The sequence below is a fragment of the Eptatretus burgeri genome, chromosome 6 (assembly GCF_056783735.1).
Source record: "Eptatretus burgeri isolate ZD-2024b chromosome 6, Ebu_testis_v1, whole genome shotgun sequence".
NCBI classification, from domain to species: Eukaryota; Metazoa; Chordata; class Myxini; order Myxiniformes; family Myxinidae; genus Eptatretus; species Eptatretus burgeri.
The window spans coordinates 48,635,028-48,647,754 of NC_140966.1; the positions used below are offsets into that span (position 1 = coordinate 48,635,028).

Genomic DNA, 12,727 nt, shown 5'->3' on the forward strand with positions numbered 1-12,727 from the left:
ACACACACACACACACACACACACACACACACACACACACACACACACACACACACACACACACACACACACACACACACACACACACACACGTTATTGGCCGATATCGGCAATTTTTCGGGAATCAGCAGGTTGGAGTCAGTGTGATTACCAACTGCAGTACTTCCTGTATACAACCAAGACACCTTGAGTAGCTTTCACCGAAAAACAACGTTACATATATATAGATATTTCAGCGATATGTTTATAAACATTCTTTACAATCGACAATGGGCTCTCGGCAAGTTGATTAAACACTCATGTAAGCTCTCCAATTTAATGGTTGATAAGGAACGGTTGGCCAGGCTATTGCTGCATACCATTAAGGATCCCTTTAACTTTAAAGCCCATCTTCACCTCGCATGCAGCAGTTAATGAAATATAATGAATTGATGAAATAAAATGACTATCCACAAAAGAGTTGCAGCTTAATGCAGAACAACTCTGGATACATCGCAAAGTTCAATTGCCCGTGAAATAAACATTGCAGAAAATGTGCCATTTTGCTTGCTCATCTGTGCCCGTGTCATGTGGTACATTGGTTTGGCAGCCACGCAAATGTTTGAACTTTTTTTAATGTCTGTTTTTTACCAGATTTGCTTTGATTCCCTGGAAAGCACCTCGCGAATCCTCCAAAATATAGACACAGATCTGGCAGACGCTATCGATAGGGAGTCCCACGGGGGACAGGGTGCGAGGTCTAGCAGTGAATGCATTAAATCATACAGTTCAATGAAGCTGGTTAATTTTGTTACGTTCCTAAATTTCACTCAATATAATTCTCCAAACAGTGGAAAAAGATGTTTAGTTATTTGGAAATTTCACTCAATATAATTCTCCAAGCAGTGGGAAAAGATAAGTTTAGTTATTTGGAAATTTCACATTTTCTCATGTATGTATGTATGGAAGAGAAAACATAGCCTTGCTTGCTTAAAGTAAATAGGAATGTCGACTTAGTTATAAGACTCTTTATTTCTTTAAATTATCAGATTTCACAACAGATTTTGACACTTATTTAGTTTGGACGATATCTGATCCTCAAAACCGAAATAATATTTCGATAATATGCTTGAATTAGTCCATGAGAGTAGATTGTGGAAAATCGTATCGTATCATATCATGCATTAAATCGCTCAAAGCTCCTAATTTGAAAACTTATCGTACTTACAAAAGTGATGTATACAATGATTCATAGCTATGATGAACAAGCATTCGACATGAGTGAGGAAAGTGAAACAAAAACATTGTTGTAAAGAAATCGTTGTGGCCTGTTCCAAGTCAAGGTACGGTTGAGCAGGCCAAAAAAACATGGCGGCTTCATACCCCAGCGAGATTACCCAGAGAGCGAGGTGGCTGAGGATCTCCTGATGAAGGATATAATTAAATAATGCCGTTAATTATCTTCAAAAGGGGTGTTTTAATTAACCCAAACACAATTTTCACTCTTGCACTTCCTTGGAGTTTTCTTAGTATGCATGCAAAGTTTCAGGCTGATAGGTTTTAAGGTTTTGGAGTTATAGAGGAGACACGCACTGACACACGCACTGACACACGCACACACACTTGAGGTTTTTTCATTTTCCAAAACGAAGCACTGTATAAGAAATCGATTGGTTGTTTGAATCATTTGATAATAAATTGATTTATTGATTTCATTGATGTTGTGTTGTTCAAATGAGGCATTTTATCAAGGTATCCCTTCTGATGTGGGGTGTTACAAATCCATATCTCAAAATATTTTCACATTTTCTTATTCATCTCCTTATTCATCTTCTTATTCATATCTATATAATTCAAGTGTGGGGACCAGTACACACCCCTGACGAACTCCAGTAACTGGAAATAAGTCAGAGATGGGCTCTCGCATGCACCACATCTCACATCTCACAGCACTCTCAGTACCATGTGGTATCACCACATCTCACAGCACTCTCAGTACTAGAGTATAGTTCAGACATCAGATTGATCAGTTTTGGTGGCACCCCACGAACACCAAGAATCCTCCAGAGGACAACCCGATTCACTGAATCAAACGCTTTACAGGGATCAATATAGGCTGCAAAGTAGCCCCTGCCGAAACTCTCATCTGCATTCGTTGAGGACCTGAAGAGCAAAGATAGGGTCAATCATTGACCTCTTTCGTGTAAAGCCTGACTGCTCTGGGCACTGGTGCTCAAGCAGATGGTGGTAAACCCCATCAAGAATTATCCAAGCAAAGACCTTGCCCGGCACTGAGAACAGCGTCACCCTTCAGTAGTTGGTGCAGTCCTGGCAATCACCCTTCCCTTTCCAGAGAGGGTCAACAAGGCCCTCTTCCAGTCAGTTGGGATGATGCCTATGTTCCAGGCAGAGCACAGAACTGCATGCAATGACACAGGCACAGCATTTCCACCAGCCTTGAGAAGTTCAGCATGGATGGCACAGATCCCAGGAGCTTTACCCCATTTCAACCGGTTCACCACAGTCTGTTTCCACAAACAAAGGTGAATCACAGTTGATTGGAGGATCAGCAATCGGGATAGTAACACCCCTGACTTCCAAGTCAACAGCTGGTGGATCAGCCTGCTCCAGCCGCTCAAAGTAACCAGCCCATATATGTATTTGTATATTGTAATCTGTAAACAAGTACACATATTAAATGAATGGCAAGCGTCTAGTATAAACAGGCGAGCATTGGGTGGCTTTGACACCATCTTAGGTTGAAATTTAATTTTCTTTTTAAATCATTTGTTAATTTCAACTTCACTACACCAATAGTATACCCCAAAGAAACCTCTATACCAAATATCAGCATCCTAGTACACATATTAAAGGAATGGCAAGCTTCTAAAAAATAACTTGCACCAAAAACTTTAACGTTGATGTGCTACAAAAAAGTTAAGTTCAAAACAGGTCAAAAATTTTAAACATTTGAAATTATTTTTTAATTTCAACTTCACTACATCAATAATATATCCCAAAGGAACCTCCATGCCAAATATCAGCATCCTAGTACACATTAAATGAATGGCAAGCTTCTAAATAACTTGCACCAAAAACTTTAACATTTTCACGCTCACGCTCACGCCAGGGGTATCGCTATAGCTCTCTGTTCTTCGAATAGGCAAGCTAAAAATGCGTCTATGAGGCAAAATAAGACTGTTTTTGCATGAATGAGGTTCCTAAGGTAAAATGTTGTTTTGCTTCGTACAAGCTAAAATACACCCTTAATTTCAGGGAGACAGCGCCTTCAGAAAGTATTCACACCCCTCGACTTTTGTCACATTTTGTTGTGTTACAGCCTGAATCTAAAATGGATCAAATTTATATTTTTTGTCATCGATATACACAAAATACCCCATAATGACAAAGTGATAACATTTTTAGAAATCCTTAGAAATTAATTAAAAATGAAATACAGAAATAGCTAACTTTCATCACTATTCAACCCACTGAGTCAATACCTCGTGGAAGTGCCTTTGGGAGCAATTACAGCTTCGAGTCTTCTTTGGTTATGTCTATCATCTTTGCACATCTGGATTTGGGGATTTTTGTCTGATTCTTCCTTGCAGATTTGCTAAAGCTCTGTCAAGTTGGATGGGAAGCCTCAAGAACAGCAATCTTCAAGTCTTTCCACAGATCTCAATGGGATTCTAATCTGGGCTTTGGCTGGACCACTCAAGGACTTTCACATTCTTGTTTTGAAGCCATTCCAGTGTTTCATTGGCTGTATGATTGGGATCATTGTCCTATTGGAATGTAAATCGTCACCACAGTCTCAAGTGTTTTGCACTCTGAAGCAGGTTCTCAAGGATTTGCCTGTATTTAGCTCCATGAATTGTTCCCTCTATCCTTTCAAGTTTTCCAGCCCCTGTTGCTGAAAAGCATCCACATGGCATGATGCTGCCACTGCCACCATGATGCTTCATGGTTGGGATGGTGTTATATGGGTGATGTGCTCTGTTTCCACCAGACGTAGCGCTTTGCATTCAGGCCAGAGAGTTCAATTTTTGTCTCATCAGACCACAGAATCTTTTGCCTCATGCTCTCACAGTCTTTCACATGCTTTAAAAAAAAAAAAACTCCAGGCATGCTGTCATGTGCCTTTTTCTTAGGAGTGGCTTCCATCTGGCCACTCTCCCATAGAGCCTAGATTTGTGAAGTGCTGCAGAGACTTGTTCTTCCAGCAGGGTCTCCCATCTCAGCCAATGAATTCTGTAGTTCTGTAAGAGTGGTCATTGGGTTCTTGATCATCTCCCTGACCAAGGTCCTTCTTTCCCATTTGCTCAGTTTCGTCAGACGGCCAGCTCTAGGAAGAGTTTGGGTTGTTCCATATTCTTTCGATTTCCTAGTAATGAAGCTCACTGTGCTCTTGGGAACTTTCAACACTCATGAAATTGTTTTATAACCTTCCCTAGATCTATGCCTCCTCACAATAAAGGTATGTTTTTTTTCCGACATCATGTCTAATCAAATGAATTGGCCACAGGTGGACTCAAATCAAATTGTAGAAACATCTCAAGGATGATCAAAGGAAAATGGATGCACCTGAGCTCAATTTGGAGAGTCACAGCAATGGGGTTAAATACTTTTTGACTCAAGACATTTCAGCTGTTCATTTTTAACCCACCTGGACTTTATTCTGGGAGGGATTAAGTTTAGGGGGATCTGCAAGGGGGTTTGTGACCCCCAAAATAGGTATTTGCTCTCTTCTCCAAAACTACACACACAATTTCAATGAAACTTGACCACAACCTTCATCACCCATAATGTACTAAAGTTTGTTCATGGCATTAAAAAAATCATGGTCTTAGGGGGTTTTGAGTGACTGTTGCTCCTGATCCAGATAAGCTTCAGAACGTGCGGTCCTATTTTTATTTAATTTGTCAAATTTTCTCAAAAAAAAATTCCACTTTGAAATTATGGGGTATAATGTGTAGATCAGTGACAAAAAATCTCAATATAATCCATTTTAAATTCAGGCTGCAACACAAAATGTGAAAAAGTCAAGGGGTGCGAATAGTTTCTGAAGGCACTGCATGCGTGTCTGTCATGTCATAGGCACACAACCACCCTTCCCCCCTCCCTCCCCCCACAAGGGGGGGGGGAGGGAGGTTCCACAGTGCAAGTGGTTTACTGACCTCTGCTGCAGACAGGGGGGATTATTAGCCACAGTACAAAATATGTTTGCCTCACCTCTCCCACTCTCACCCCTCCCCCCTCCCCACCAGGCTGCTCCCAAGGGGAGTGTGTGTCTCTAGTATTACAAAATTCCCAACAGCACCTAGTTTGAGATGCAAGTCCAGATGGGCTTGTCATTCAAGCTGTGATATTTCCATTAACAGTTAAGGAGTAAAGATTGTACCGTTGTGGCCAAATATAACTAAATGTTAATTAAAAATTTCAGACGAAATATTCAAAATGAAATTGCCACAGACGATCACAACAATGTTTATTATTTTACCAGCCTTGTAAAATGAATACTTCATTCATTGAGGAGTTTTATGAACAGCATGTAGTTTAAACCTCATTATGCAACATTTTAGAAGGTGAAATGGAAGGCTTAGTATGACAAGTTAATCGAAACTTTTGACAATTGGTCATTTAAACTGCTGAATTTTTATAAAGCCATCTAGTTCGGGGAGGGAATTGAAAACCTAACTCATTTTGCCAATATGTACTTTGTGGTTGACTTATAAGTGTCAAGGCCATATAATGCCAGTTAAGCAGCAGCACTCATTTCATTGACTGGCATATTATATAGGTTATCCTAAAGATAAATAAGAAATTTCCACCAAACCAAAATTTATGTTTGATGTGTATCCCATCGAGTGGCATTTCCCCACAACAACTGCCACCCCCACAGATACAGTAGTATACATAGTATGGCAATACTGCTCCTGTTTTCAATGCTCATGTTTTCCCTCATTTCACATTCGCTACCATTTCCTTGTAGGGTTGCTGGCCTTGTTCGAACAAAGTATCACGATAGTGTCTTTTCTTTGGAAGATATTGCTCCACAGGTATGAACTTTTGGATGTACACTCAATTTGCCTTTCTCGGTTGATAAATTCTTAAGTTTTGGTCATGGAGTGAAAGACCATCAAAATGTTGTCTTCACTTTCGTTTTAAAAAAATCTGTTAATTGCTCTTTACTTTTTTTTCTGTTGTGGCATTATTGCATTGAGAAGAAAGTGCAGTAAACCCTCCAATATTGCAGGGGTGAGGTTCCTCAAAAATGCCACGATAGTTAAAACCGCGATTGTGGAAACCAAGGGCCATTGGGAAAGCAGGGGTTCAGTTCCTGGGCTTTCAGGAAGCGGGGGTTCAAGATCTTGAGGAAGGTGGACGGCAGCCAGAAATAAACACATTACAATTGAAATAAACACGAAAATATATAAAATGAATGTTAACATTGAAATAAGCATGTAAATACAATAAATATGGTGGAAATTAAACAAAAACACAAGACTTTTACCTTTTAAATGTATTACAAAACACTGAGGTAGGTGAGGGTAAGAACATTATGTGCTCGCACTGTACTCTGCCGTAAATAGAAAACACAAGACTTAGCCCGGGATGATGATGATGATGATGATGATGATGATGATGATGATGATGATGATGATGTTAGAGGGGGGAGGGTGGAGCAGTGGAAGGGTGAGGGGGGAAAGGTAAGTGGGGAAGGGGAAGTTCAGCGAAAAGAAAAGCAGCATTAGCTTTACGATGATGGTGCCTGCTGCAATGCCACAATGGAGAAGGGGGACACGATCCTTAACCAACTTACCTTGAACCACGATCTTCCTTGCTTGGGCAGAAAGGTACAAGAGAGCATCGTCTTACAGAACAATCCCGTCTCGTCGGTGTTAAAAACCTGCTCTGTCATAAATCCCTTCACCTTCACCTTGAGAATGGGGGTCGATTCCAGGTGTCGGAAATTTAAGGGTTTTGGAATGGCGGTTCGAGTACAGGTGTCGGAAAATGAAGGTTTGGGAATAAGGTTCAAGTATGGGTGTCAGAAAATTAAGGTTTTGGAATGAGGTTCGAGTATGTGTGTCGGAAAATGAAAGTTTGGGAATGAAATTGGAGTCCGGATGTTTGAAAAAATTGTTTGGGAATAAGATTAGAATATGGAGTTGGAAAATGAAGGTTTGAAGGAAAATGAAGGTTTCAGAATGAGGAAGAGTGCAATGGGGAAGGTTCAACCCACAATCATTCACTCCGTAATGACGCCCCACAGATGCCATATTTTTGCCTTGAGCCAACCAATCTAACAACTCGATCTTTTCGCCCACCATCATAACCTTTCTCTGCCTTTTGGCACAATTAACTTTGTCCATCGCTTTACGTTTGGGCTCATTAAAAACGGTGCATGAGAAACAACAGAGGGCTCGTAATGGGAAGTAATCGTTCATGCACAGGACACAAACGATGACTCAACTTAGCTCAAAAACAGTCATTGGTCGAAATAAAATCCCACAATAACGAAATTGGAACACAATAGGTTGCCCGTGATTATACTGTAAACCCTTAAATATCACATGTTATAATATCACGGGTTTCAACCAGTCACAGTTTATCACACTAGTAAAGGTAACTAAAGTCATACATTTTTCGAACTTATTTTTGTTTTCCAATGTTATCCTTATTTTCTTTACTTTGTGAGAACTTGTGCCTTTTGTTTCAAATCACAATTGGCAAAATTAAAGGAAACTAGTGCAAGCCTATTGCTCTCCAGGTTTTCTGATCTGTCCTTTCTTTGAGATCTGGTGACACCTGGTCAAGTCATTTGCTTGGCTATGCTTTATCTGTCTATTCTCAGCTATGTAGACTGCAGAAATGCAACCAATGCTTGTTTTCCCAACATATCTCTCCTCTGCACCCTTCACTCCTCACAGCTACTCTCTCAACCATGTAAGCTTTACATACTCCAAAATTGAAAAGTTCTTGGCTAACCTCTAGCTCTTCTGGAATAGCTAGAGGAATCCTCTCTTCTGGAATCCTCTCTTGCACAAATTCGTTTATATGTGGCATCTCTCATCTGCATGCGAAGTAATCTTCACAGCGAACTACAGGATGGAACTCAGGATGATTCCCTCAATTACAGACTAGTCAACCGGCTTTTATATCTTTATGGAATCCTTCATTGCATCAGACAGAAAGGCTTTTTTGTTGACAACTTGGTATATTAAAATAAGTTTGATATCTACTTTATATATTTAACTGTTTACATGCTGCTCTTGCTCACGCAACATCATCTCTATTATAATACCAAGCTTGCACACTAAAAGCTCGGCTCGCCGTCATATGATCCCTATGAAATTGCTGTGGCACTTAGCGGACATGCTGACAATGTTTGGGAAGTCTTGGCGTTCCATAGTACCACTTGCATTTTGCACAATGCGTATTTTTGTCATTCCCCGTGTATGGTCTGTCGTCTGCTACCAGCTATGTTGTACTGCTATCCCATGCATGTGCACGGGTATCGCTAGTCATAATATAATGGGCATAAGCCTGGAACTTCTAACACACTTTTCTCCAAACATATTCTGTTCATACTTCTGAAATCTTCACATTATGTGTTCAATGTATTTATGCAGGTGACAGCGGATTCACAAAAATCGAATATAGATAGAAATTTCAAAGAGGGAATCGATGACGTCACAATCAGCAGCATTCGGCGGCAAACCGACCGCCAGGTCCCAGATGACGTGCTTTACTTAACTAAGTCCATGAGTTCAGGACGTTTGTTCAACTCAGCATTTATGACTTTTATCCTGCCATGTTGTTAATCTGTTTATGGAGGGAATATAGAAACGATGAATATGTCAAATAGTTCGTGTTAATCATCCGGCATTATGTGTCAAGGCCAACAATCTAAAGCGACCGGTCTCAAACGCTGCCATGGGCACTCAGACACGCCACCAATATGAACTGAGCTGTTGAATGCAGCACAAAACATCCAAAGAAACTACCGTAACCGAGTATTGTGATCCGTCCTGTCCCCCATACCCGTCGTAGATGGATATCTGCTCGTTGTGTTAATGCCCGAGATCACAAACATGAAATCAGGACTGTCTCATTGTACAGAGGTGGCGTTAGGAGTGTGCATCCCTTTCAATTGCATGGGGCCCCAAGGTGACAAGTGGCTCCCACACGACCGATAGTAGTTCACAATCTTTCGAGATGGGTCCCCCAATTGTGGGTCTCACTTTACCGACAAAACATATCAACTTGTGAGTGGTGATAAACATCACAAAGGGAATGCTCCATCTCCAAGGAAAGAAAGCACTGTGACGTAATAAATCGATTAAAAATATATGTTTTCCCTGATGTTTAACGAGACAGGACGATTGCAAAATTAGGAGGTGAGTTTAGGTTAGTAGAGAAAGCAAGTGGAATCATAACTACATTTAATATTTACAAATACAACGATAATCACAATAAAATGTGTAATTCCTAATTTTAATACATTTCGATATTGTTGAACAAATCCACATTACAATTTATTGTGTGATCACAAAACACCCCTCATTAGAAAAATGAAATAACCCATGTGCTCAGCCGAACGTTGCGGATTTTTTAATCGGAGCACTTGTCTGTCCCGAGGATGAAACAAAACCACCCCAGCGGTGCGAAAAAGAGAAAAAAGCAACAAAAGGGGAAAAGGGTTGAAAATCACCCAAAATTAACGTTTTTTTCATCACACAAACGGTAGAACCAGAAAAGAGGTCCTAGGCCGAGTGGTGTGTTATTCCTTTACCAATCAGTTTGTGCAGCGCCCCCGCCAAGTGGCTTAAGCACTCACGCAAGCGCTCCAACGAAACACTTGATATGGAACGGCTGGCTAGGTAAGCGATAGCGAGCTGATTGGTAACGGGCCACACCCCATGGATCAGCTTTTTGCCTGAGTTTATGTTTCCGGCTGACGGTGAGATTAGGAGGTTACCGTTATTCAAATCGCATGAAATAATTTGAAATTTATCTATGGGAGCGACTCTGGGGGTATCACATTTTTCTTTTTATTACTGCCAATTATTGTGTTATTATTTTATTATTGTTAATATTATAATTAATATTATTATTAACATGCTAATGTCATGATTCTGAGATGTCCTTGGAAAAATGGCACGATAAGATTGCATAAGTAATGACCGAATACATCGGCGTCAGACAGACGGTCGTCAAAATGTGTATACTGTATTAGTGTGATGACACGTTGACAGGGACCCCACTGGGCCATTTTTTGTTTTGCATGGGGCCCACAAATGACTAACGCCGCCTCTGTCATTGTACATTTTTGTGCTTCCAACTTGGTTGGCACTCGGTTCTTCTTTCCCCAATTTCGTTTTGTACAAGGTTCTAGGCTTCTGGAGGAGATGAACAACAAATGGCAACAAGTTTAAAAATAACCACATGGTGTGAGGGAGAGTGGACACACACAGAGTGGAAAGGATCAGGAAAAAGACACAAAAAAACAAACAAGTAACTATGGTCCTGGGAGGAATAAAATGGGAAAAAATCAGCATTTGGAATATTTTTTCACACATCGGTTCTTGTGTTTAGGTTTCTTTAATATTGACACGTCAATTTTAGGATATTCGTTTATGATTTCTTGCTTTGGATCTTCAATAGTACATGGTCCCTTGGTATAAACCACTGATTCCAGGTGTCCCCAAAGAAAAAGTCAAGTGGCGTGAAATATGGACTACATGGTGGGCCATTCTATTGACCCATGATGTCCTATCATCGAAAAAAAATACATATATATATATATATATATATATATATATATATATATATATGTATGTATATATATATATATATATATATATATATATATATATATATATATATATATATATATATATATATATATATATATATATATGTTTCCTATAATTCCAGACTTTTGAAACACCCTGTACATCTTTCCCCCATGTTCCTCTCATCTTCTCCCACTTCTTTTTTTTTTGGGGGGGGGGGGAGGGAGATACAAAGTCAAGGCTTGTGGAAGAGCTAGAACACTGAATCGATCATGATATAACTGAATGAAAAGAACAGTCGAGAGAGGGGGGAAACACAAACAGCAGGCAGAGTTGAAATACAAAAACAAAGGAGACTTGGACAAATAATTGGTGTGGGGAATTTTGAGGGGGTAGTTAGAGGATGCTTTGGGTGGACAAGATGGATACAGAAGCAAACTCTCAGGAAGGAAAAACTGGAAGTTTAGGAGGTGGGGTTTGGGGGGGGGGGGTGTTTTCAGGGTTAGAAAAGATCATGATTTTGGATGGGGGATGATCTGAGCTGGTGGTGAACAGTTGTCTTGAAGCCTCGGAAGGGAGAATGAGATTGGAGTAAATGTTGAAGTTGGTTCCACAGACAGGAAAAGAAGGAACAAATGAGTGGAGGTGAGCAGTGATTCTGGATTTTGGGAGTTTTACCAGAAGAGGTTGATGGTACATTGCTTCTTTTCCTTTTCCACCTTCCCTCCCTACTTCCCATCCATTTCTCAATTTCACTTTTATTCAATTCACAACCTTCTACTTTTTCGATTTACAACGCTCCCCTTTCCTGACCCCTTATGTCAATGAGTTATAAGCAGAACAATATGGGAAAATTGAAATATTCTTAATCGAGTTATGATGTGGTGTTTCAGACATATCATGCCTGTGATTGGCCATCTTGGTGTGCTCGAGGGACTGCATCCCCTTTGGACTCTCGTGCGGCAAAACACAAGCTGGCAGTTCGACCCCGAAGGCATCATATTGCACCTCACTCTCGAAATTTGTCTCAGGCATGCAATTCAGTCCTTCACTTGCACTCTTTTTGGTCCTATTGGAAAATCCTCCCCATCCCTCCCCCCCCCCCCCCACTAATTTAACCCCTCAACCCTTCCAACTTTAAAAGCAAAAGGAGATTGATTGCTGATGAGGCAATGGCCATGCTTTTCATGTAATAATTTAATGTGGTTTTACTCAATATCTACATATATATCATATATATATATATATATATATATATATATATATATATATATATATATATATATATATATATATATATTTATATATACTGTATACATGTAAATGACTGGAAGGATGGTGTAGACTGTTGAGGGTAGCACACTTACCTTTGACCTGCTTTGTATGGGTTTTATTATCAGCCAAACTATGAACTGTTGTAATTATGCTCCTTAGGCAGGGTGATGCATCAATGAGTACACTGGACACGAGGCTGGGGACCTGTCTGCTTGCTTTAGTTTGTGTACTTTAAAGATTCCATCGTCGTGGAATTCTAGGAAACGTTTGCAAAGTCTCTCTGACACCCTGTCCAAATTCTAAATTCCTGTCCTAACTTACAGGGGACACTGCATCAGCAGTTCAGCCATGCTCTCAGTCATGATGCAAACCAGCCATCAACGTGCTATATCCACACAAATGGATGAAAAGTTCCAAATTTAGACACACCACAACAAGGATTTTTTTTATGTTTATTTAATTCCAATGTTGCTTGCTGTTTTTCATAAAACAAACAAATATTAGGGAAAATTATTCAGACTATGTATATATATATATATATATATATATATATATATATATATATATATATATATATATATATATATATATATATATATATAGTAGCATATACCCGTGCTCGTGAATGCGTGGCAAAAGGTGGATGAGGCATAATAGTTGATGTTATG

At 39.8% G+C, this 12,727-nt stretch overlaps 1 protein-coding gene across 1 annotated transcript in view; it reads left to right on the forward strand.

Moving 5' to 3' along the window:
• The window catches only part of LOC147024723 (uncharacterized), a 99,000-nt gene that overhangs the window by 17,784 nt on the left and 68,489 nt on the right, over positions 1-12,727 (forward strand). Inside the window, exons 3-4 of the mRNA XM_085884899.1 lie at positions 5,975-6,041; positions 11,678-11,815. The gene's annotated coding sequence lies outside the window, so the exon portion shown is untranslated. The remainder of the gene's footprint in view (positions 1-5,974; positions 6,042-11,677; positions 11,816-12,727) is intronic.